This window comes from Panthera tigris, chromosome D3 (genome assembly GCF_018350195.1).
Source record: "Panthera tigris isolate Pti1 chromosome D3, P.tigris_Pti1_mat1.1, whole genome shotgun sequence".
Taxonomy (NCBI): domain Eukaryota; kingdom Metazoa; phylum Chordata; class Mammalia; order Carnivora; family Felidae; genus Panthera; species Panthera tigris.
The window spans coordinates 26,119,588-26,145,475 of NC_056671.1; the positions used below are offsets into that span (position 1 = coordinate 26,119,588).

Consider the following 25,888-nt stretch of genomic DNA (forward strand, 5'->3'; position numbering starts at 1 on the left):
TAGCTGGGTAGAGGAGGGCAGGAAATGTGTTTCGGCGGGGAGAGAACCACAGGTGCAAAAATTCAGAGGTGTGAGACCCTGTGGCCTGACAGAGTTCGTGGTCTAGCCCTTCCGGATGTTCTAGGTGCCTTTTGGGGTGGAGTGGGGGTTACCACTGGAGTTCTGCAGGGGTAGAGCCACCACACAACTGTGGCTCCTGGCTCGCACGGTTGGTGGTTAAATGATCTCAGCTCAGGTCATGATCTCACGGTTTGGGGATTTGAGCCCCCGCATCGATCTTCTGCACTGACGGTGTAGAGCCTGCTTGGATTCTCTCTCCCTCTCTCCCCCGTGCCCTCGCGTGCGCTCGCGCCTCACTCAATAAATAATTAAAAAAAAAAAAACAAAACGAGTGGAGTTACACCAGCAGCCAGTGGCACCCTGGAGAACTTGGGTTCCCCCCTGGAGAATGAGAGTTTTCCTCTCCACGTCTCCCTCTGTCTGCCCTTTGCTGACTTCCAGAAAGAGTCTCCGCGGGGTGCTAACTTCGTTTCTCTCCAGGCTCCTGTTGTTTAACGCTGAGCACACCCCCTGCTGGCCTCCCCAGGCTGGCCTCCCTGGGCGGCAGCCTCCAAGCTAGGAGGCGGAACGATTATTGCTCGCTGTGCATTTATTTTGGCAGCTTCTTTTTAATTAGGGCATGTTTTTCGTTGAAGCCGGTGGGTTCTAGTTCCCTTTGAAAATGTTCTAACAGCATTGAGCTCATTGAACAAAAATATGAAACAGGTGAGAGTAATGTGGAGGGTGGTCCCCAGCAGGTGGGAATTGGGGCAGCCCGACGGGGGGGGGGGGGGGGGGGGAGGGGGCGCTAGGCTAGCAAGTGACCTTGCCCTTAAAGTTCTCCGTGAAGGCCCCGGAGCCTTGACTGAGGGGTGGGGAAGGACTCCATTAGTTAACGGGGGTGGGGGGGGGGCACGCTCTAGGAGCTGAGGTTCCGGTTCCAGCCTGTTACCGGCCCCCCCCCTCCCATCTCGCTCCTTCTCTCTGCGCGTCTGTCTGGGTCTCTATTTTTGTCTCTCCCTGTCTCCTTCCCATCCCTCTGTTCAGATCTCCCCCTGACTGTGTCTCCCCCTTCGCTGTCTCTCTCTATCTCTGGCCGGCTGGCTCTTTCCCATCTGTCTGTCTTCTCCCTCCCCCACCGGCACTACTTCCCCCTCCACACGCGCACCCCCCTCCCCCAGCCCTTCCTTTTTCTCGTTAGAAACTCTCTGCCCCACTTCCTTTGGCTGTGAGTGACATCCTGCCCCAGAACCTTCGGAACCGAACCATCCCGGAGTCCGGGGGACTCAGCGACCACCCTTCTGGAGGCGTGGGAGGTGGTGGTGGTGTGCCACTTCCCCGCAGGGGTGTGGACAGGTGTGGAGGCCCAGGGAGGTCAGGAACCCGGCAGAGGCAGCGGCAGAGGCAGCAGCACTGGGCGGGCGGGGATTCTGAGCCCGCCCCCTACAGCAGCCCCGCCTCTGGGGCACCTAGTGCAGTGGGGGCGGGGTGGGGGGGGCGGTGCTGGGCAGGCCCTGAGACTGTGGGGTAGGGAGAGGAAGAGGAAGCCCGAGTTGGCAGCGAGGGGGTAGAGTGCGGCTCTGGGTTTGCTTTGGTGTGGGTGCTTAGCAGAGCACTGTCCCCTGCCTCTGGGGACCCCCTGAGCCGGCATACGGCAGGTGGGCAGGTGCGTGGCCCTGCAGGTCATTGCCTTCACCTTTCCTTCTGTCTCAGTGGGTGCGAACTGCCCGCGCAGGCCCCACATTGTGTTCACTCCCCTACCGGGGCACACAGTAAGCCAGCAGTGCACTTTTGTTGCCTAAGAGTTTTGGGCAGGGCAGGGGGTGGGAATAGGTATATAAGAAAATGGGCCCAGCCTCGTCCTTTCCCAGAGGCGGAGAGTGGAGGTTATTTGCTAAGGTCATGTAAACAGATCTGGAGTACAGAACAGGCCTGGGTCCCCAAGGCGGATGCACTGCGGGGAGAGCGTTTAGCTGGTGGGTGCTCAGCTGGCCCTCCGGGGGCGTCATGTGGAAACTCCCTCCTAGGAGGTGGGACACTGGAATTTGAGGCTGGCTCGCCCTCACCCATCTGCTGGGCATCTCTGCTGCCCTCCTCTCCTGCCTCCCTCCCCTCTTGAGCAGGTTTATAGCAGCGTGGCACCTTGAAGCAAGCAGCGGCTTCCCCTGGAAGCCTTGCTCCACACAGCTGGCTGCACCCCATGCCCAGAATCCCCCCATTCAGCAGGTCTGGAAGGGGCCCCAGCGTTTGCATTTCTAATGGGTTCCCAGGTGCTGCCAGTGCCGCTGGTCTGGGAACCCATTTTGGGAACCCCGGTGGTAGAGGGTAAGCATACTCTAAAAACCAAACTGGTGCAAGACCCTACTCCACCACCTACCCTGTGAGCTCATAGGCAAAGACTTTGACCTTCCGGTGCCTCAGTTTCCTCATCTGTACGATGGGGCCGTAATGGCACCATCCTCATAGATTGGTTGTGAGGACCAAATGAGCTAATACATGTAAAGTGCCTAGAACAGCGTCTGGGCACCAAGTAAGCAGTATTTGCGTGTTTGCTACTATGACTGTTCTTGCTATTGTAATTTTTATTACCGTTATCATTTACCCCCCACCTTGACCTTGAGACCGCTGTGTTTTCAATGACTCCTTGCCATTCCCGGTCCCCAGTGCACTGGTACACTTCTGGGCCTCCCCTCCCCCTGGGGCCCTTCCCCTACTCTCTACATCTGTTCGGATGCTAGGAATCCTTCTCTGAACTCCTGCCTGACCCTCACCACCTGCTGCCGCATGCTTCTAGAATCCACAGTCCCTTCCTCTTGACCTCCCTGGTCACATGACTTATTTATTCCCCCGATCAAGCTTTTATTTCATTCTGCCCATTATCCGGTTACTGGAGCATCAGTTTCCTGGGCTGACCCCCAAACTCCTCCAAGATGAGACTTCTCGGGGGCTTTGATGGTGCAGAGGAAGTCCCCTGGGAATGTTATTCCCAAAGTACAGCCTTGATGTGTTTCACGCAGGCCGGCCCCGTGGCAGCAGAGGTCAGAGAAGGCTCCCAGGGCTGCGGGGTGGAACACACATCTGGGGTGTGGGATTTCCCTAATGAATAAGAACACGTGGGATTTCCCTAATTAATAATAATCGGCATCTGAAAGTCTCAAGTTCAAATCTAGCTTTACCCATTTAGTGCTATGTGGCCTTTGGTAATTTTCTTAACTATTTGTGTCGTTGGCGGCTTCATTTTAAAACGGTAACCATCGTCCCACTGGTGGGTTTTTGTGAGGATTCAGCCGGGCCTCATTTATGCAGCAAGTACTGAGCACCTTCTGTATGCCAGCCTCTGTGCCAGGTACGAGGGATCCGGCAGCAGGCAAGACAGACTGTCCCTGCCCTTGGGGAGCTGCCAGCTTAGGGGAAAAGCTGAAGAGGAAGGGAAATATGTCAGAGCTCTCCAGAGAATCAGAACCCATAGGACGGGAGAGGAGATTTATCAGAGGAATTGGTTCACCCGGTGAAGGGGGCTGAGACTTCTGCAAGGAAGCTGGAGAGCAGGAAAGCTGGTAGTGAAATCCAGTCTGAGTCTGATGGCCTCAGAACCAGCAGCACAAATGTCCGGGGACAGGACAGGACGGATGGATGGCCCACCTCCGGCAAAAAAAAAAAAAAAAAAAAGAAAATTTGCGTTTCTTCCAGGTCTTTGCTCTATACAAACCCTCAACAGCTTAGGTGAGGCCCACCCGCCTTTGATGATGGCGTCTTCTTTACTGGGCCTACCAATTCAAATGCTAATCCCTTTGGGAAACTACCCTCAAAGACACACTCAGAAATAATGTTTTACCAGCTGTCGGGGCAGTCCTTAGCCCAGTCTGGTTGACACACGAAATTAACCATCACCGAAGAAGTACGTGCATAATACTGTCCTTGTGAGGCCATGCTGGGTAGGAGGTGGCCCATGAGAAGCGCTCTGTGCACCGAAGAGGCCCTAGGTACTTGGTAGGGCCTTTGATTATGTAATTATTGTGTAATTGATTGATTATGTAATTATTAGGAGGAGGAGGTGAAAAAGGACAGGAGACGTGGCAGGGAAAAGGAATAGTGTCAGTAACAATGTGGGGACGAGAAGGTATTTGGTGTCAAAACCATGATATTCGCGGTCGGTGCTTACTGATGCCCTAGTGTGTGCCAGGTAGTTTGCGGAGGGTCTCCCGGGTACAAACTCATCTTGACCTCCAGGGAGGTGCTCTTGTCCCCATTTGACAGAGGAAGGATGTGGGGCATGGCAGTTGGGGAAGTGGAGAAACTGGTCTGGGGAAGTGGAGAAGTGGCGATTTGAAACGGGGTTCTTAGCCCTCCTTCTGGAGGTGAGACTGGTAGGGCTGGAGCCAGATGGGGAGGGCTCAAGTGTTGCCTTGAAGCTGCTGGAGTCCCTGGGGTGGACAGGGTGGGGAGGTCTGCAGCCCATCTCACCTTCCAGTCTGAGCAAGCCAGTGCGGTATGAAGCCGCACAGAAATGGGTGGGAAGCGGGGGGCCCCTCTCTGGCCTCCTTCCGGTGGGGTTGGCCGGTGGGTGGCAGCTTCCTAGTGGGGCTGGGAGTGATGGGCATGGCCAGATGCGTGGTTGGGAGCCCATGTCCTCGAGGGCAAGGACGCCCAGGCGTGTGCCCCTTCATCGAAAGGTGATGATTTATTGCCACCTTTTCCCAGCTCTGCTCTTTGGGGACCTGCTCCACTTGGGACTGGGGACAGAGAGAGCTGAGATGAAGCGGGTAATGAGGACACCAGGGAACTGCATCTGCCTCCAGCCGTTCAGTTCTCAAATCCCTGAATACCTATTGTGAGAAGTAAGCCCACTGACCCCATCGAAGGAGGGACGCGGAGGCTTGGAGCACAGTGAAGGAGGCTTTAATCAACGTTCTTGCAAGAGCGGGCGTCTGAGGGACAGGCCCACTGGGGGCAGTTAAAGCAGGCAATTTATCTCCTAGCCTGCAAGCCCCTCCCCTGATCCCTCATTGGCTGAGAACTACAGAGGGTACAGCCTTACGCCGCCATCCCCCATGCCCATAGGCTGATTGGAACAGTCTGATTGCAACAAATGTTGGCGCATGCTCATTGCAAAGCCCGCAAAAATAAGCTGGTGAAACGGAGAGGGGAAGAAGCAGCAGAAGTGAGGTGTCTGAGGGTTTGGGACTCCATCTTAGGGGGTGGGAGGGGTTCGTACACTTTGCAGCAGGTTGTAAACCTCTTGTTAATTAGGCAGCACAGCTTTTATTTGGTTTTTCTGAAAATGAATCCTCTCCCTTACGAATCGCACTTGTGACTTGCCGGTTCCTGAGCAAACAGGTGCACATTTATCTTTTTGTGTGTGGTGTCCTTGAAAGCTCACAGTGATGTGACGCTGGCATCCAGAGCATATGATGATATGATATGGTGGGGAAATGGGGCCTTTTGAGTAAGACGCTTTTGAATTAGAATGCCACCTGCCCGGAACTCAAACTGTGAGACCCTGGGCCAGCCACTTCCCCTCTCTGGGCCTCAGTTTTCTTACCTGTAAAATGGGGATCATAATAATGACCATCTCTTGGGGTGCCGGGAAGATTATAGATAAGGTTGTCTAGTGCCCACTGCACAGAAGTGCTCGGCAATTCGTGGCAATAAGGATTATATTGTTCACCCATTTAACAGATGAAGAAACTGAGGCTCAGAGAAGTTCAAGGACTCTCCTCACACCTGGTCCTGTGTCTGGCCATGTCCAGGCAAGTCTGCAGATGGAAATACTTTCCAACAGGGTCCAAGGCCTCCTCTAGGGCCCAAACCATTTTTGTGTAGGAAAAGGCTGTTCACTCACTCCGAATCTGGAGTGGCCCTCCCAGGAGGACAGTGAGCTGTGAGGAGGTGCTCCTTCCTCACGGGTTTCAATCTGTTAAGTGTTCTTGTTCTGAACAGCTCTTGGGGCCTTTGAGACCTTTGCTGTTCTGTCTCCTTCATGAGCAGGTGAGGGACGAAACTCTCCTGGTCCTGGGCTGTGTTTGTCCAAGAGGGAAATAGAGGGGCAGGGAAACTAGATGCCCAGGTTGGCGTGGCCACAGAACCAAGCCCGCAAATTGTGTTCTTAAAACCCCCCGCCCACTCCTGGGTGGCTCAGTCGGTTGAGCGTCCGACTCTTGATTTCGGCTCAGGTCGTGATCTCACGGTTGGTGAGTTCGAGCCCCACATCGGGCTCTGTGCTGACAGCACAGATTCTCTCTCTCCCTCTCTCCCCACCCCTCCCCTGCTTGTGCTCTCTCTTTCTCTTTCAAAATAAATAAACTTAAAAAAAAAAAAACAAACAAACACCCAAATCCTACTTCTGTCCAGACTCACATGCCCACCGTATCACCAGGATGAAAGTCAAATGCCTCTTGGATGAACCATAAAAAAAAAAAAAAGGTGTGGACCTTCTTATCTGGGGACACGACCTTTTGACTGCAGCCCTTGCAAAACCTCCACAGTGAAGAAGTGGAAGGTAATGCAATCAGGAAAAGCCATGAATCACAACCGGGGGGCAGCCAAAGACCTTCTAAGCAAAATATATGGGAACAGCCTGACTTTTGTGTAAAGCAAAATAGACAGGAACAACCTGACTTTTTTGTAAGAGTTGGCTTCCTGTGTGGAAAACTCTCCATGTGGAAAACTTCTACCTACACCCTTGGGGCAGAAGTTCGAGTGGTTAGCTGGCTCCTGAGTCTCTATGTAAGACTTTGGAAATCAGTTTTGCCTAGGCTTGTCAAAACATTAAAAAAAAAAAAATCATTCTGGGGCCTGGGAGAAGACCACTAAGTGGGAAGCACGTAGAGGTCAAAAGAAACGATTAGGTAGGTGTATTTATTGGGTCAGGTAGGTGCTCCACTGTATTAGGACGTGTCTCTTAGATAGACTTTCTTTTGTGGTGGCTTCATTCTCAGGCATGCTGTCCCCAGGAACACTCCCGGGCGTACATACCAGTCTTGGCTGTAAGAGAGCCATTTCTCTAGTAATTCTTGAAAATCCTGGGATTGACTCCTCTTCACCTTCCTGCCCATGCCCATCTGTAAATTTCTGTACCCTCGTCGGTCAGCCCTCCATCACTGATCCTGGGCATGGGATCAGCGCCATCCTGGTCCCAAAGACCGATCCCAGGGGGTCAGAGAATGCACGTTTGGTAGGCAGCGGGACAGATAATCCACACCAGTAATGGAGCAGAAAGGAGAGAGAGGCAGAATTTTGGCCCTGGAGGAGAAGGTGGGGGTAGGCGCTGCCATCCTTTGGAGTTAGCTGCCGTTTGCCTTTCGCGGATAAGAAAATGAAGCTCAGAGAGGGAGTCGTGGCTCCATCTTCTTGCCTAGGCTTCTCAGGCAGGCTCTGCAGGTGGTGACCAGAGATGTCCCCGTACTTCCGGCCCCGCACCCTATTTGCTTAGCTTCCCCAGAAGATCCTGTTGAGGCTCTAGCTGACTTTCACGGACCTGGACTGAGTTACGTACCCGTCCCTGAACTGACACTGTGTCCTGGGACACATGCTCACACCTGGAGTCGCAGGTAGACTGAGAACGTGGATAGGAAAATCAGGGGTGCGTGGCGTCTATCAGGTCGATAGACAATCCGTTTGGCTGGCGTGCAGGGTGGTGATCGTGAGGCCCCCACAAGCCATGAGAAGAATTGCATCCTGAGGGTATCTGGGAGCCTTGACATGCACACTGCTGGCGAGCAGGGGGGCTGGAGGTGGGGGCCAGGTAGGAGGGGGAGGTATTCACGTTGTTGCTGACGGATGCGAGGTGCTTTCTCGTGGCGGTTTTGACTTGCATTTCCCTAATGGTCAGTGACGTTGAGCAGCTTTCCATGTGCTTTTTGGCCATCTGTAGATCTTTGGAGAAATGTCTGCTGAGCTCTCTTGCCCACTTTCGAATCAGGTGGCTCGGTGCGTGTTGTTAAGTGCTACACGTTCCTCGTATGTTCTGGTTATCGTGACTTGCAAATATTGTCTCCTCTTCTGTGGGTTGGCGTTTTGCTCTTCGGATATCTTTTGATGCACAAAATGTTTTACTCTCCGCGAAGTTCCGGTCGCCTGTTATTTTTTTCTTCTGCTACCTGTGCCTCTGGCGTCACAGCCAAGAAATCGTTGCATGGCTCTGTCTTGAAGGTGAGGTCGGCAGGATTTGCTGCTGGGTCGGGTTGGGGTTGGGAGAGAGAGGGGGGAGTCTTGCTTTGGGCTGCCTTCAAGCCTTTCGGCCTGCGCATAATACGCTGCCACCAAGTGAGGGTAGCGTGCATTTGGGGGGATAACCAGGTGATCAGCTTGGGGCGCCAGCTCAACGCCCAAGTGGCAGTGACAAGGAGACAGTGGTTGCCCGAGTCTGGTGTTGGGGAGGGATTTCTGGATTGGAGGTGATAATCCAGGGGTCGTCAGCCTGGAGGAGCAGAGTAGGAATCTCCTGCTACCTGTGCCCGAACATTGGGGTTTGGCCCGGGGTCCGGAAGGAAGACGCCTGAAAATGTTCTCACTCCGAGGAGTGGCAGAGAAAGAGGAAGACAAGTAGACATCACCTCCTTGGCCTCTCCTCAAAAGCTCCCCCAGCCTGGCTGCTCCTTTCTTGGGTGTGGGTTTGGGGACGTGTGTACCAGGAACTGGGTTGTGGGTGCCGGGATCGGAGGCCTCGGCCCTGTTGACTTTTATGTTCGCAGTGCCCGGCACCGAGCCTGGCCCTGGGAGGGCGCCTGCCAGTGGGTGTTGGTTGAGGGAATGAATGGAGTCCTGTGTGCTCCGCTGCACCAGAAACAGGAAGGTGTGTGGGGTGGGGGTGGGGTGCCCAGGCAGCACCACCGTCTCTGACCGAGTGTGGCTCTTTAAGACTACTTTTACGAAAGGCTCTCATCCGTACAGAAAGCTGCGTACATCATGGGTGGACAGCTCGATGAATTTGCAGGTGAACCGTGCCCATGTGACGGCACCAGATCGAGAAAAAAAGCACGTGCCTCGGGGCGCCTGGGGGGCTCAGTTGGTTAAGCATCCGACTCTTGATTTCCGCTCAGGATCCCCGGGTCGTGGATCGAGCCCTGCGTCCAGCTCTGCCCGACAGCGTGGAGCCTGCTTGGGATTGTGCCCCCCCCCCCCGCCCCCCAACCTCTCTCCGCCCTTCCCCTGCTCGACTGCTCTCTCTCTCTTTCTCAAAATACATAAGTAAACTTAAAAAAAATCTTTTTTAAAGCACATGCCTTGTACCCCCTCCAACAAGATGTCCATACCCCTCCTCCAGTCAGGTCTCCCCAAAGGGTGACCGCCATCCTTAAATCTCCTATTAGAGATTAATTTTGCCTGCCTTTGTACTTTATAGACCTATCAAGTATAAAATACTTCACATACGTCAAAACGCAGATGCTCTCTTTTGTATTGGCTTTTTTTCCCCCCGCTCAACATAAGTCTATGAGATTCGTCCTGAGTTTTGTCTGAAGTGTTGGCTTGTTCATCTGCCTGGCTGTTGGGTGTATATTTATTTATTCGTATTTACATGTGAAGTCTCTTGGTTATGGGCGTTTGGGTAGTTTCTAGTTGGGGGCTTTTGCGGATGGTGCTATTGGGAACGTTTGGTGCTATTGGGGCCTTTGGTGACGAGTTAGATGCATTTCTGATGGCATCACATCCTTGCTAACACCTGGTATTATTATTTTTTTTTTTTGAAGCGATTCAGCTATATAGCAGTCTTCTATTGTACTTTTAATTTGCATTTATTTCCCTGATGGGTGAACGTTTGAAAAACGTTTTGAACCTCACAATCCTTGATTTGAAGACAGGGCAAGCCCTCTATGTGTCTAAGCCTCAGTTTCCCTCTCTGAACCCTGCAGAGTCTTTATATTTAGCCCAGTGCTTAGCGTGTAGATGGAGCTGTGACTGTTTTAGAACCTTTGCTGGGATGAAAGAACCCTGACCTAAAACAGGCGACACTCACCCTGTGGAGCTTTCTCAACCTAAATCCTCTCTGTTTCTCAGGTCAGTTCTATAAATATCTATTAAGCACCTACTATATACCAATCTCCAGGTTGGGCATTCAAAGTATAGCAATGAACTAGACCCAGTTCCTACCTTTGGAGGCTGTGGCTCTGGAGGTGAGTGCAGGGGGCTGCGGGAACCCAGAGGAAGCGCTAACTGGGCTACAGCATCACGGAAGGCTTCTTGGAGGAGGCAAGCCTCACGGGGTTGAGTAAAGTTGAGTACGGCTCTTGCGTTCAGGCACACGCTTGGGCGCCTTCTGTGCGCCAGGCACTGGCTCCCACCCCGAGGTGATTGCGCTCCCAGGGCCACTGGGAATACCTGGAGATGCTGTTGGTCGGTGCACCTTGGGGAGGGGATGCTACTGTCGTCTGGTGAGTAGAGGGTGCGACGTTAACAGTCAGGGGCATGAGCAGAGGGACTAGGAGAGTCACCCTCTCCAGAGGATGTCAGAGGAGCCGTTGCAGAAGGAGGAATCTGGAGCTGAATTTTGAAGGAATCAGTGGGAAGAGGCAGGAAGCGGGGGCCGCTGAGGCAGTGCTGGTGAATCTCCGAGATGGACCCCTGTGTGCTCAGGGGCTTTCACTCCAAGCTCAAGCCTGGAGATGAGGCAGGAGAGGACCGCGGGGACCAGGCACACACAGTTGAGGACTTGATCAGCCTGTGTCCCCCACAACCCCCACCGCACCCTCTGGGATCCCTAAGCCCCATGTGGCTGTCGAGCCCTTGCGATGTGGCTGGTGTGCCTAAGGAACTGAGTGTTTTATTTTCAAGATCATTTAAATTTAGATTGCAACACAGATACTTGATTCCGTTCTTGGAAAACTTGGAAGCATGTGTGGGACTATTTCGGGACGCGAATGTACTTTTTCAACCGTAAATTCTGTGAGCTCCAAATACAGATCAGAGAGGCCCGGTGAAAAGTCGAATATACACCCCAGATTTAAAAGACATAGTGCTAAAGCAGGGGTGGGGGGGGAGAGGGAAAATGTCTCATTAATTTTAATTTTGGTACTGATTTTAAATCATACATGTGCTTTATGTTGGCTTTATTTACAGTTTTATATTGCGTAACGATGATATTTTGGATATGTGGAGTTAAATAAAAGTCTAGAATCAAATTTCATTTCACCTTTTTCTTTTTCCTTCTTCAATGTGGCTTCTGGACAATTGGATTCCACGCATGGCTCACCGTGGATGTCGCTGTTATAACCCCTGGGGAGGAGCTGGAATGTTCTACTGAGGCTGAGGGCTCGTGGAAGGGGTTAGGCAGGGGAGCCACCTGGTCGGGTTTCCTTGGGAGTTAACACCCTCCGGCCATAGTGGTAAGAGAAGATTCCAGAGGATGGGATGAGTTCGGCCATAGGGAGACAGTGTAGCCTACAAGGCTTGAGCTGTGGCCACAGAGAGAAACCTTGATGCCCAGGCAGGTAGTGGCTGCTGGGGATGTAGGGGCAGGTGACCAGACTGGGCCCCGGAGGGAGGAGGAGCCTGTGGGGAGGGGCGGGCACATCCCAGGACTGCCCCTCCTTCAAAGAGGCCTCACAGCTAAAAGCCAGCAGGAGTGACTTTGGCTACCGTGCCCACAAGTCTGCCTGCTTCTTCTGGTGTCCACTCCAGACCTAACCTGGTCCTTCTCTGCCCTGCTGGCTGCAGCCTGCACCCCACTCAGGTTTGACTCCCCACCTTCTGCTGCCCTGCCCTGCCCTCCACGGCTTTATCAGCTGTGTGGCCTTGAGCAAGTGACTTGCCCTCCCTGGGGGCTGCTGGCTTTGCATGGCCTCACCCAGGTCGCACTTGGGGCATAGGATAGATGCCCACAGACGACAGGTCTTCCTGGGCTGGGTCTTTGGAGGGGTGACAGTGTGGAGCGTCAGGGGACGTTGGGCATGGCAGTCTCCCGTTTGCTGGATGGCTCCCCATCTCCCATCTCTGGATTATGTCCCCGCTGCCCCCTGCTTTGGAAACTGAGGCTCAGAAACGAGAAGGGGCTTTCCTAAGTCCACACAGCTCAACAGAGGCAGAATTCACACGGGGAACGCAGGCCTTGTCAGTGCAGGGCCACCGCTCCTGTGACCGTGTCTCAGTTTGCGATCAAGGGTAGGGCGCCGAGCCTCGGTATCCTCATCAGTCGGGTGGGGTGGAGAGCAGAGCTGACCACGGCCGGTGGCGGTGGGGACGGGGTAGTCGAGGGGGGCAGTTCAGTGCCAGCTGCAGGGGGGAGATAGGCCTCCAGATAACGCTACTGTGTGTGGACCGATTCGCGCGGATCAGTTCCTCACAGCAAGTCTCTGCAGCTACTGGTGTGAGCCCATTTTCAGGGGGAGGAAACTGAGGCGCATATGTGCACCTCATCAGTTGAAGCTGGGGCCCCAACCAGTTCCTTGGCCCCAGGGCCTTCTCTGTCCCCGGCACGGGCCCCGTCCTCACCCTCACCCCAGCGTCCTGACATCACTTCTTGTGCTCGATGAGGGCGGGCTTGCGCTGTCCCCGGGCCTGGCCCTCCGTCCTGGATGACTGGACATGAATGGGTACAGCGCAGCCTCCCCAGTGGCACTCGGAGATGCCCAGCCCACGGAGCTCCTGCCCCACCTCGGGAACTTTCCTTCCTTTGCCAGGAGAGCCGTGACCTTTCTGCCTCCCTGCTCTGAGCCGCTTTCTGCCAGCCAGAGTGGGTGGGCAGGAAGCTGGCAGGGAACATGCCCGGGGGGGCCTGGCCAGATCCTGAAAGCCAGAGCTGAGAGGGGTCCTGGTTGTCTGCACACCTTGTTCAGCCTCAGTCTTCGTATCTGGAAAAGGGGAGGAGTTGTCAGCTTCACAAAAACAGCAGCGTCTGGCAGTCCGAAGTCGGTGCAGGAGGACTCACAGACCCCTGGCCTTCTGGAGGCGCTTTGGCAGTTTCTGCCGAGGTGTCCCCAGCCAGCGGACCCTTTTTACGCAGCTGCCTAGATCTGTGCTTCTCAAGTTTTAACACGCATGGGAATCCCTGCGGTCTGTTAAAATGCAGATTGGATCTGGAACCTACCAGAGGGGATGAGCAAGCTCCCAGGGAACCCTGCTGATGCAGTTAGCAAGGCCCCAGGGTGCCTCTCACACGTGGGTATGAGGAGGCCTGCTCCTTAGCGATGGGGGCGGTTGCATCAGAGATGGGAACAGCCTAAATGTCGCTCAGGAAGGCTTTGGCCACGGATGGTGGGCCATCCCTGCTGGGGAAGGGGGAGGAGGTGCTCTCGCACAATTTAAAGGAGGGGTCTTGTCTTCTGTGAGGATGGACCGCCGTCTGAGCGCTGGGGCTTTGCCTCTGTCATTCGCTCACGTGCCCCCTGGCTAACCGGGGTCTGGCTGGGCTACAGGGAACACGTAGTAGGTGCTCCGGCAATGTTTACTGAGTGGCGAACACGTGTGCAATACCCCTGTGACCTAACGTGGAGGGAATCAAGCAGGTTTCAGGACATGCGTGATCCAGGGCTTCTCAGCCTCGGCATCACGGACGTTTGGGGCCAGATGATCGTTTGTGGTGTGGGCTGAGCTGGACATTATAGGACGCTTAGCCACACCCCCGCCTCTGCTCCTGAGATGGCCCCTGGCTGTGACAACCAAAACTGTCTCCAGATATTGCCAGTTGTCCCCCTGAAGGGTAAAATCGGTCCCTGGCGGGAGATGATGGTGTGCGCATGGAAGGAGGGGAGGAGGGATGCTTGGGAGGGTGGGAGGGAGGCCCTGTGTGATGGCCATTCAGATACATGTCCGACCAGGACCTCATAGAAAGGAGGACAGGCGGCTCCTCCCCAAACTGATCGACCGTGGTTACCTCTTAGAAAAAGGGACCACGGGGCACCTGGGTGGCTCAGCTGGTTAAGCATCTGACTGGATTTCAGCTCAGGTCATGATCTCGCGGTCCGTGAGTTCGAGCCCCGCGTCAGGCTCTGTGCCAACAGCTCGGAGCCTGGCGCCTGCTTCGGATTCTGTGTCTCCCTCTCTCTCTGCCCCTCCCCTGCTCGCGCTCTGTCTCTCTCTCTCAAAAATAAACATTAATTGGGGCGCCTGGGTGGCTCAGTCGGTTAAGCGTCCGACTTCAGCTCAGGTCATGATCTCACGGTCCGTGAGTTCGAGCCCCGCGTCGGGCTCTGTGCTGGCAGCTCAGAGCCTGGAGCCTGCTTCGGATTCGGTGTCTCCCTCTCTCTCTCTGACCCTCCCCCATTCATGCTCTGTCTCAAAAATAAATAAACATTAAAAAAAAAAATTTTTTTTAAATAAACATTAACTAACCAAAACAGCATTGGAGATTTTGCTCCAAGGAGACTTAAGCCGTCTCTTAAAACAAAAAAATGAAGATTGTACCTGTGACTTGAATACTTAAATAAATTTTAGAACTAGGAATGATACAAGGACCTCTTCTAGAGTTGTGAGGGTTTAGAAGATGTTTTTTAATGTGTATTTATTTTTGAGAGAGAGAGAGAGCGCAAGTGCGCATGCAAGCGGGGGAGGGGCAGAGAGAGAGAGAGGGAGGCAGAGAATCCAGTGCAGGCTCTGCGCTGTCAGCGAAAAGCCCTACGTAGGGGCTCAAACCTACGAACCATGAGATCATGACCTGAGCCGATGTTGCACGCTCACCCAGCTGAGCCACACAGGCGCCCCTGGAGTTGTGAGGGTTTAACTAAAGTTTGCACCTGAAGGGATCAGCAGAGTGCCTGGCACATACTTGGAACAACCAGAGGAAACCACTGTTGCCTTTATTGTGAGGCTTGGAGCAACCCCCCCCCCCCCCAACAGCCCTGAAGCAGAAGGAAGCAGTTAAGACCTTGTTTGCATTTGGGCAGAGGAGCTCAGAGAGAGGGAGGGACTTGTGCAAGGTCACACAGGAAAGTCGAAGGGAGCCACTCTTCATGACTCTGAGACAGGGGCCATCTCTCCTCTGTCACCCTGGGGCCCCTGCCGGGTGTTTGGAGCTCCTGGTCCCCGCACCTGTGGACTGAGGCCATCTGGGCTGCTTCAGGTCCCCCGGCTTGTTGATCACTTGACATGTACCGGTGCCCAGCTGGCACCCAGAAATCCCCCTTGGGGATTGTGCTGGTTTTGCACAGCAGCGCTAGGGGGATGGCCAAGGATGTGACAGAGGACCTTGGCAGAAAGTTTCCCGTAGATGGGCACTGGCTGCCAGCCCCATGCAGCTTTGGAGTCCTACTGCACCTCTCCTGCTCAAATACCTGCCATGGCTCCCTAGTACCTAAGTCTCAATTTCCTACCCGTGCCTACTGGGTTAGCATTCCATGCTCTTCAAAGGATCCTGCCTGACATGACTAGATTCCAAATACTAATAATAGTGATAACTATAATAATAGGACACAGAGCACCTACTGTTTGCCAGGTAGAGTAGTAAGTACTTTACCTGCACTATTTTATTTAATCCGCACAGAAACCATCTGGCACTGCCACAAGGCTGATTGTCATTTTACAGTTAAAGGAAACTGATGCTCGCAAAAGTGGAGTGTCCTGCCCAAGGTCACGTAGCTCCTGGCCCTGCCAAGATCTTCACCCTGACTTCAGAGCCAGACTTTAAGTCAGGAGGTCAACCTACCTCATCTCGTTAGGGGAGTGAGCCAGCATGAGGCCAGCAGAGAGGAGCCCAGGACTGGGTGTCTGGAAAGCTGGGCCCAGGCCCGGCCTGCTCCGTGACCTTGACCAGACAGTCTCTCCTCTCTGGGCTTGCTGTGGGTTGTCTCGGCAGCTGGCTCTGTATTCCAGAGCTTAAGGTCTCCAAGGTTATGCCGCGAACCTGGGAACATCCCCCCGCCCCCCGCCCCACCGCCCCCGCATTTCATTTTTCCATTCTTTTCTTTTGTATCGTGCCGCTGATACATACTCACTATTGGAGCGTTAGAAAACTCGGGGGGTCAGCGGGGTGGTGTGGAAGGAGAAATAAATGAAGCGTTTTAGGGTATACCCTTCTGGAGTATTTTTCCAACCTAAATATGTACCAGCATGGGATCAGCTAACCTCTGTCCCCTAACTTATCCAGGATGCCTTGCGGGGTAATGAATTCTTATAGGGTCACATCTGGGTCTGTTGTGTTTGTACCATGGAATATTTAATTAGAATAATTAGAGACGATGATGATGCCTTAATAGCCGGCATGTACTGGACTCCTCTCAGCTCCAGCCCTAAGCACGTGCCTCAGTAGGCATCCTGGCAACCCTCTGAGGGAGGCAGCTCAGCCCATTTTACAGAGGAGGAAACTGAGACTTTTGATGTGAACTGCCTCCCACCCCCACCGCTCCCGGTCTCATAGCCCATCCTCGGCGGAGCCAAATGTGGACTCAGCCCCTCCTGAGCCATCCTCCCATGCCCTTAACCCCTGTTGAGCACCCTGCCCCTTGCTTCATCACCCGTGTCCTCTTTGAGGCGGGCAAGTGAGCTGGGTGCTGGCCAAGGAAGGAAGGAAGGAAGGAAGACCAATTAGGAGAAGCCACGGCAGTCTGCGGTGGCCTGATCCATCAGTCATGGCCAAAGAGAGGGTGAATGTTCTTGCTCGGAACAGCCCTCCCTCCTAGGCCTGAGAGGCGGTTGGTTGTCCTTGGGAATTTGCCAGAACCCTGTGGGGTGAAATCCGGATGGCCTCAGCTGGACGGTTTTCCCAAGACTGGAGAGTACGGGTGGCCGGGGCCTCACCCTGGAGTCCGTGGCTTCCAGGCCTTAAAGAGTTTCTGAGATGCTGGTGCTGGGCCACCTGCCGTGGCCACACTGAGCAGGGGAGCCCTCGCGAAGCGGGCCTGGAAAGCGATTTCCGATTTCCGTTTTAAAGTTTAGAGAGGTTAAGAGCCTCGCCCAAGGTCACCTTCACAGCCCTTGTCTTGGAGAGCCGGGAGCGTGGGAGCATCCTGGGCTGCATTGGGGGTTCCAGCTGGAGTCAGGGGATTGGTAAGACACTTGGGACGTGCTATGTTGTCCCCTCTCAGCAGCCCCTGGAGGTGGGCACCGCCATTGTCCTCATTCTACAGATAAGGACACTGGCCTCTTTTGTCTTTTTTCAAATGCGAACCCTGAACTCCTTTTGCGGGTGAAATCTTACAGGGTGTGCCACGTGAGGTGTTGAATCAGAGAGGATTCTAGCTGCGGAAGTTGGGTGTGGGGCAGGGAAGGGCGTCTCAGAGCTCCGCCACCCTTCGTGAGTCAGTGGTGGGGAAACTGAGTCCCGGAGAGGGAAGAGGCATGTCCTGGTTGCAGGACTGGAAGCACCTTCCCCTCGTCCTGCGTCAGGTCTCTGAGTGAAGGAGTCTGGCCCATGAAAAGGCGAATGAAGCCAGCTCGATGTCTAAGATCCAGTGTTTCCGAGCCAGACCTCAGTGTAAATCCTGGCCCACGCCTACCAGTCTCCCGGTGGTGGCCAAGCTACTTAACTTCCCCGAGGCTTTGATTTCTCGTCTGTAAAGTGGGGTGTCATTGTACCTCCTCTCGGGGTGGCTGGGAGCCTCAGATGGTGCCATGGTCACATGGCCCTCAGCTCTGTGCCCACTGAGTGAGCACACATTCACTTTGATCAAGTGACAACTCCCCGTGGACTCTTGTCTTCTCTCAGCCCCCCGGGAGGAAATCTCCTCAGACACCCCATTTAACAGGTGAGGAAACCGAGGCTCAGAGAGGGTCAGTGTCTTGTCCAGAGCTGGCGAGCCAGGGAGCGGCAGAGATGAACCCGGCTCCTGTCCCCTGTCTGTGCCCTGGCCTCACCGCCTGCCTTAGTGAGTGTGCTGTGACTGTCTAAGGAGAACTGAGCTCGGTGTGGGGGGAGATGACACAGAGTGTATACAGCTGGAGCTCAATAAATGCTTACCTCAAAGCCACAGTTGTGGTAGAATTTCTCAACGGGAGTTGAGCAGAGTGGTGCCAGAAGGAGCAGGGCTTTGTGGGGGAAGCCGGTTATACCGCTGTGCGTGGATTTCCTGGAGAGATGCCCAGTGACCCCTGCCATCCCGGCATTTCTGGGATCCCCAGGCTCCCCAGCTCCTGAGTACAGGTGTGAACAGAGCCACGCATCGATTTGTGGTTTGTAGAAACAAACCCAGGTTTGTCCTGGAGGCTGTGGTGAGCGAGGCACTCGCGTTGGGCACAGAACGTAGGGGGGTGTCCAAAAATTCTGTCATCAAGGTAGATAACATTTTAATGCAAATCAAAAAAAAAAAAATCGAAACCAATGAGTGAGCCTTGAAAGCACATCAAATGAAAGAAGCCAGCCAGTAAAGACCATGTGTCGTGCTGTTCTGTTTACAGTTGACCCTTGACCAGTACAGGTTTCAAATACATGGCCCACTTTATACACGGATTTTAAAAAATATATATAAATATAGGACAGTACCGTAAATGTATTTTCTCTTCTTTATGATTTTCTTCATGACACTTTCTTTGCTCCAGCTTATTTTATTGTAAGAATATGGCTTAGAGTACCTGTAACACACAAAATATATGTTGATGGACCGTTGATGTTATGGGTAAGGCTCCTGGTCAACAGCAGGCTATTAAGTTTGGGGCAGGGGCGGTCAAACGTTGTTTGCAGATTTTCAGATGCATGGGGCGTCGGCCCCCCAGCCCCCATGTCGTTCGAGGGTTGACTGTATATAACATGTTCAGAAGAGGCAAATCCATAGAAACCGAGTAGATCCCATGGTTGCCATGGGGGGGGGGAGATAAGGGATTGGGGTGATAGTTAACAGTTGGGGTCTCTCTTTGAGATGATGAAAACATTCCAAGGTGGACCGTGGGCTTAGTTGCATAACTAACCTTCTCTCCGTGAAGCCTCCGTCTCTGTGAATCCTCACAGCGGTCTTGCTCAGAAGAATTCTTGGGCCCATTTTACAGATGAGGAAACTGAGGCCCAGAGACAGGAGAGGGCACTGCTAGGGGTGTAGAGCCGAGGCAGGTGCACACCTGGGGTCTCTGCACTGCCGGTGGCTGAGACGCAGAGCTCGTTCAGCTTCCCCGCGGGGCCGTGTGTTCCGGGTCTGGGGCCACAGTCACCCCGACTCTGGTCCCCGGTGTCCTCTACTTCAGACTTGAGCCAAGGTCACCTGCTGGCATGTGATGCCCAGCATGGGCGGAGGCCATGTTTCTTTGTAATAGTTGTATTGCCTCCTACTTTTATTTTTTAAATTTATTTTATTTTATTACTATTTTTTATTTTTTTATGTTTATTTTTGAGAGACAGAGAGAGAGAGGCTGGAGGAGGAGTAGAGTAAGGGAGACAGAGGATCTGAAGCAGGCTCTGCGTTGACAGCGGAGAGCCTGACGTGGGGCTCGAACTCACGAACCGCGAGATCATGACCTGAGCCGAAACCAAGAGTCCGTGCTGAACCGACTGAGCCACCCAGCCACCCCTCCTACTTTTATTTTTTTATGTAAAATGAAAACACCCCAGCTGCGCTCGGGACTATGCCATCAAGTCCGAACCCCTCCCGAGGTGGGAGTGCAGCTTTGGAGGGCCCCCTAGGGGCCCGGGAGTCTGGATGGGAACCAACGATATCTTTATTGACTCTGATTTAATATTTGCTCCAGGTGTCCTTGTAGGTGACACATCCAGGCAGCTGGGTCGTGGTCACCAATAGGAGCCACACATACCTTTATGTTGTATTTCAGCGGCTACAGGCATCTCTTGTCATCGCTGCGTGCACGTTGTGTTTGCTATAGGGCCTGCCTCTAGATCTCTCTTTGTTTTCTTTTCTTTTCTTTTCTTTTCTTTTCTTTTCTTTTCTTTTCTTTTCTTTTCTTTTCTTTTCTTTTCTTTTCTCTTGTCTTTCTCTTTCTTTTTTCTTTTCTTTTCTCTTTTCTTTCTCTTTCTTTCTCTTTGTTTTGTTTTTCATTCATGTTTTCATTCGTTCTTCTGTTCTTTCATTTTTTCATTTTTCGTTCGTTCTTCATTTGGTTTTAAATGTTTGATTTATTTTTGAGAGAGTGCAAGTTGGGGGGGGGGGGCAGAGACAGAGAGACAGAGGATCTAAGTGAATTCTGCTAACAGCAGGCAGCCCGATGTGGGGCTTCAGCTTACAGACCAGGAGATCGTGGTCTGAGCCAAAGTCGGACGCTCAACCGACTGAGCCACCCAGGTGCCCCTTACTGTTTTTGATAAATGAGCATAGCGGTCACATTATCAGAGCTTTTGTTTGTTTGTTTTTTGGTAATCGTGTCCTTGGCCAGATTTTACTATAATTGGTGTCCTTGTGATCCTTGTATTTGATTCTATTGAAAACCTGGGCACCTGGGATGCTGTCGGTTGAGCGTCCGACTCTTGATTTTGGCTCAGGTCACGATCTCGCAGTTTGTGGGTTCGAGCCCCACGTGGGGCTCTGCGCTGACAGTGCAGAGCCTGCTTGGGATTCTCTCTCCCTCTCTCTCTGCCCCCGCACCCCCAGAATATATGAGTAAACGTTAATAAAAACCCACTCTTCTCTGAAGGGGTCCGTCGATGTCACAGTCGAAGGGGTCTGTGGCACAGAGCAGGTGGAAGGACCAGCGAGTTGCGGGGCTGCATCCTGACGCTGCCTTGCACCGCTGCGTGAGCGCCTGGCCTGGGTGGGCACCTTGCATGCGAATCCAGGGCCCTAAGTAGCATTTCCTCCAGCAGCAGGGTCGAGGAGAGAGGCACTTAGTAAAAGGCAGCTCGCCGAGCCTCGTCATGTAACTTCTGAATCAGAGTGTTTGGGCGCGGGACCCAGGGGTGTGCTGCACAGGGGTTTGAGAACCGAGTTGAGGGGGGAAATCACAGGGATACAGTCATACGGCCCTGTCCCGAGTGCTTTGTGCCCTTCATTTGTTTAGTCTCACAACTTCATTAGCAGACCCACTTTACAGATGAGGAAACTGAGGCACAAAGAAGTTAGGTAATACCTCCCCCTCCTACCCCCTCAAGGGCTGCATTGATAATAATCAGCAGAACCAGGACTCCTGCTCCAGTGCTCATTTCCTTCCCTCTGGCAGCTTCTTGGCAGAGGAATGGAGGCGGGGCCTCGGGCATGCCTGCATGCGTGTGTGTGTGTGTGCGTGTGTGTGTACCCACGAATGTGTGGCCAGTGCAAGGTCCCTTGGGCCTCTCCTGTTTGCATTGTTTACCAGGCAGGGCCCCCCCTTACCGTGTTTCCCCTGAGCAGGAAGTCCGGAACCAGGGGCCACGCCAGAGGAGTGGGGAAGGCTGGGAAGGACCTGGGTTCCAGTTCAGGCACAGTTACCATCTGTGTGACCTTGGGCTAGGCACCTCACCTCCCTGAGCCTCACCTTACCCCCCTCTGTAAAACGGGGCTGGTAACAGCGTCTACCCCCCACGGTTGTTGGTGGAGGCAGAGTGTCCAGGAAAGCTCCAGACATACACAAAAGCTTCTCCCCCTGAGTCTTTATTTACTTGACGACAGACCAGATGCCAGAGGATTCTGTGCACGTGCTTCTTCATTTTTTTTTTTTTAATGGACTATTTGCTCCCCTGAATTTTACGTTTTCCTCTCACCCACCAAAGGCTGGCCACCTGAGGCCTCCCCCGAAGGGGGGCGGGGCCAGGACCGGAATATACACCAGCTCCCGCTGGGGCTCACTGCATTCGCGCGTCCTGGGCTCGTCCAAGTCCTGCTGGGCGCGTGTGCTGCCTGTACCGTAACCTTGCCGTGCAGGCCAGGGGGTTGGCACCCTGTGGCCCGCGGGACAAATCTAGCTCAGTGCCTGGTTTTGTACATCGGAGCACAGCCACACGCCTTCCTTGCTGTGTTGTCTGGAGGTGCTCTCGCGAATGGCGTAGCTGCGTCTGAGACCGTCTGACCCACGTGGCCAAGGTCGTTGGCTTCCCGGCCCTTCACAGGGAGATTTGCCGATCCCACCTCGCCGGGCCACTTGTTTTCTCAGATCTTTGTCCACGTGCTGTGAGGACAGTACTCATAATATTAAACGCGCCTAGTTTTGCATATTGACTCTGTGCCTGGCTTGGTAGAAGTTACGTCCAGTTCCTCAAGACCCTCTTTGGTCTGGGTGTTATTCCCATTTGTCAGGTGGGAACACCGAGGCTCAGAGAGCCACACCGGGGTGACCCAGGACACCCAGCCGCTGAGCGGGGGAGCCGGGGTGTGACCCGCAGCCTCCCCAGTTCCCATCCCCGTCTTGTGCCTTAACAGAGGGCTGAACTGGGCCCCATTCGACTCTGGCTGGCTTGTCTCGGGAGTGGGTCTCCGGAGGTCTCTGATCGCCAGGGGCCCTACCCCAGAGATCACCTGTCTCCTGTCTCCCCAGCTTTGCCAGGGAAGGGTTGGGGCTTGGGGTGGTGAGGTCAGCGGGTAGGTAGTAGCCATGGTAATGGAATGTTTGGAAGCTGGTCCCCACCGAGAAAGTTTGCAGGGCCGGTGGCTGAGCCCGGGCACAGGGGTGCCAGGCACCCCTCCAAGGCCACTCTGTAAGTCCGGCGACCTGCCTCCCCGGCCTGGGGAACCTGTTGATCTGCTGAGCTTGGAGGAACCCTGCTGAGTTAGAAAGTTCAAATGACTTCGACCCCAGATTGGTGTGGTCTCCGTGTAAATGTCCCCTCCCTCTGTGACACCATATGGCGTATCTCCCGGTCCCTGCTGTGGGCATTTCCTTCCGAGCATGTGTCACAGGCGTCATGACCCCACACACTGGTCTCCTTGCTCCCCGCCAGGATGTGAGCTCTATGCGGGCAGGGGTCTCTGTCTGCTGCCCTTGATGTGTCCCAGCATCTGATCAGTGCCTGGCGATAGTAGGCGCTCAATAAACATTTGTGGAATGAATGCACGTGGGTTTAAAGGGGTCTGGAAGACTGAACAGCCCTCTCCCTGCCCCTCCCTTCCAACGGTCATTCAGGGAAACCCTTGGGCCAGTGCAGAGAGAGAGCCGAGTCCCTTCTGCCCTCCCCTGCTGCCACTGACCATGTGACATTGATGCCAGGGATCTGGGGACATAACCAGATTTGGAAACTGACTTTTCTTCTTACTAAACTGTGTGGTTTCTGCAAACCACTTCAACTCTCCCGAGTTTCAATCTCCTCAGCCTATCAAATGGGGATAAAAGGCCCCACCTTAGAAGGTTCTCCTGCAGCTGAAATGAGAAAGCGAAAGCCAGCCTGTGAATAGCTCCACGTTCTAACTGATTTACAGCTCCCCGCACCCCTACGAGGCGAGATCCTCGTTCACACTGGCTACATTTCAAGTGTCTAGGTGCCTCCCCGGGAGCCTCCTTTCAGGTATTGCTGTCATCCCCATTTTAAAGATGCAGAAACTGAGGTTCAGAGAGGGTGAGTGAGTTGGCAAGGCCACACAGCCAGTAGCTGGTGGAGCCGGGATCTGAGCCCAAGCAGCCTGGCCCCCTACTATACCTGGCATATGATTAAAAACACACTAGTCGCTTTATTGTTTTATTACAGAGAGAGAAAGACTGTGACAGTGTGTCTTGAGGGCAAAACTTATCACCAAGCACCACTCCTGTTGGCATTCTGAGTCGACGTATTTCCTTCTTGTCTTTTTTCTTTTTCTGTGGTTTGCGTTTGCCGTTCGGTTCGGCCGATTTGGCGGTTTTGCTTTTTGGCATAATTATGCACACGCCGCACCCGCGTGGGACTCTGTCATCCCTAAGCTGCAGAACCGGGGTGCCCTCTTGCCACCCCACCCTGCCATTGGGCTGTTGTAAGGACGAATTGAGGTAAAGCACGGAATGCCCTCGGTTTGGTGTCTGGTGCACAGTGGTGCTTAATAAATGCTGATGTTCCTCCCACCACACTCTCCACACCCACCCCTCCCGTGTACCTCATTTTTCTTCCAAGTCAGCGCTGTCTGGTCGAACCTTCTGCAAATAAGGGGAATGTTCCAGAGCAAGGGTCCACGAACTTGTTCTATAAGTATCCAAATATTAACCATTTCAGGTTTTGCTGAGTGCGTAAGGTGGGTTTTGCTGCCTCTCCTTTTCCCCGCGGCCCCTCCCCCTCCTCTTTCCCTTAAAAAAAAAAAAGTACAAGCTATTCTTAAGTCAAGGGCTGAAGGTTGGATTTGGTCCGTGGTTCACTGACCCCATCCTAGATCTGCACTGTCCAGCACGGTAGCCACTGGCCACCACACGGCTGCTGGGCTCTTGAAATACGGCCGGGGCACACAAGGAGCCGAATTTAACATTTTCTTTCGTTTTCCTTAATTTCCTTTTCTGAAATTTATTTATTTTATTCTTTTAATGCTTATTTTTATTTTTGAGAGAGGAGAGAGAGAGAGACAGAGCAGGAGCAGGGTTAAGGGGGAGAGAGAGAGAGAGAGAGAGAGAGAGAGAGAGAGAGAGAATGAATAAATGAATCCAAGCAGGCTCCAGGCTCCGAGCCATCAGCACAGAGCCCAACGCGGGGCCCGAACTCACAGACCGCAAGACCATGACCTGAGCCGAAGTCAGACGCTTAACCAACTGAGCCACTGAGGTGCTCCCACCACTTTTTTTTGGTTTTTTAATTTGTTTCATTTTACTTAATTTAAATTGAAATGCCTTCCAAGGGGTCCGTGCCCCACACTGGACTGCAGCTGTAAATAATGGGAGTCTGGGGCAGCTCTCATCCCCGGCAGGCCTCTCCGAGCACTGTGGCATTTCGAGGGCCACCCGAGGGCACCTGGGCCCCAGCCATCTCGACTCTGGAAGAGCTTCAAGTGCCCTGTCCCTAATTGTTTTTATTTGTTCCAAGAGGCAGGTCTCTGTTGTGGGCCGCCCATCCCCCAGGAGGCTCGGAGGCAGGGTGTGTGTGTGTGTGTGGCTGGTTGCTGTGGTTACATCTGGATACCCTTCTCCAGCTGTGTTTACGAGTCCTCATCAGCCTGCTTTTTCCAGGACAGGCACAAACTACAGAGGCTAGGAGTAAGCGAGGAGAAAGGGAGAGAGGACAGAGAGATGCGGTTAACAGTCTACACCCAGATAATTTACAACACGACACAGATACAGTAATAGCTAAAGATTTCTGAGCGTTCACCGTAAATAGGCCATCGTGAGCTTTCAGCAGACAACAACCCATTTTGCAGAACAGGAAAACTGAGGCTCCGAGGAACAATGATTTATGGAGTCAGGGAGCCGTCCGGCTTCAGGGCTGTGTTCATAACCACTCTCGCCTCCTGGAAAGGGACCAGGAGCTCCCCGGACTCCGTGTGTAAGTCTGTGGAATAATTTCCCTTGCGAGCCTCAGTCATCCCACCGGTAACATGGGGGAAGGTGAGAATCAGATTAAAACTCCTCACCCCGCCCCCAAATGGTAAGGACACAGCATGACAAGTACACCAGGAGCCCCTTGGTTCCACATCAGCCCGGCTTCCTGCCAGACCCCATCCTATCCATGGCCCCGTTCCTTTACCGCTGTGGTTAAGAGCTGGGCACCCAAGGCTCATGGATCTGGATGGGATCCTGGTTCCCATGGTCCCCTGGGTGAGTTGCTCTTCCTCTTGAGGTCTTTTTCCTTTCTTGAAAATTGGGATTGGGGTGCCAGGGTGGCTCGGTCAGTTAAGCGTCTGACTCTTGATTTCAGCTCAGGGCATGATCTCAAGGTTTGTGAGATCAAGCCCTGTGTTGGGCTCAGTGCTGATGTCACAGAGCCTGCTTGGGATTCTCTCTCTCTGTCTCTCTCTGCCCTGCCCCATACACTTGCATTCTCTCTCTCTCCAAGGAAATAAATTAAGCATTTAGAAAAATAATAAAAATTAAGAGAAAATTGGGATCATCACACACTCCTCGTAGGGGGACTAAATGATACAAGGTCCTCACATAGTAGGCATTGGGTCAGTATTAGGTGGCAGTGGCAGGATGCTGTCCTACTCTGAGGGCACCTTATTTATCATAGGCTAGGTATGTGGTGCCCTTTTGGAGT

The 25,888-nt window shown here is 53.4% G+C and overlaps 1 protein-coding gene across 3 annotated transcripts in view; it reads left to right on the forward strand.

Moving 5' to 3' along the window:
- TPST2 (tyrosylprotein sulfotransferase 2) overlaps positions 1-25,888 on the forward strand; it is a 51,120-nt gene that overhangs the window by 7,457 nt on the left and 17,775 nt on the right. The window lies entirely within an intron of this gene.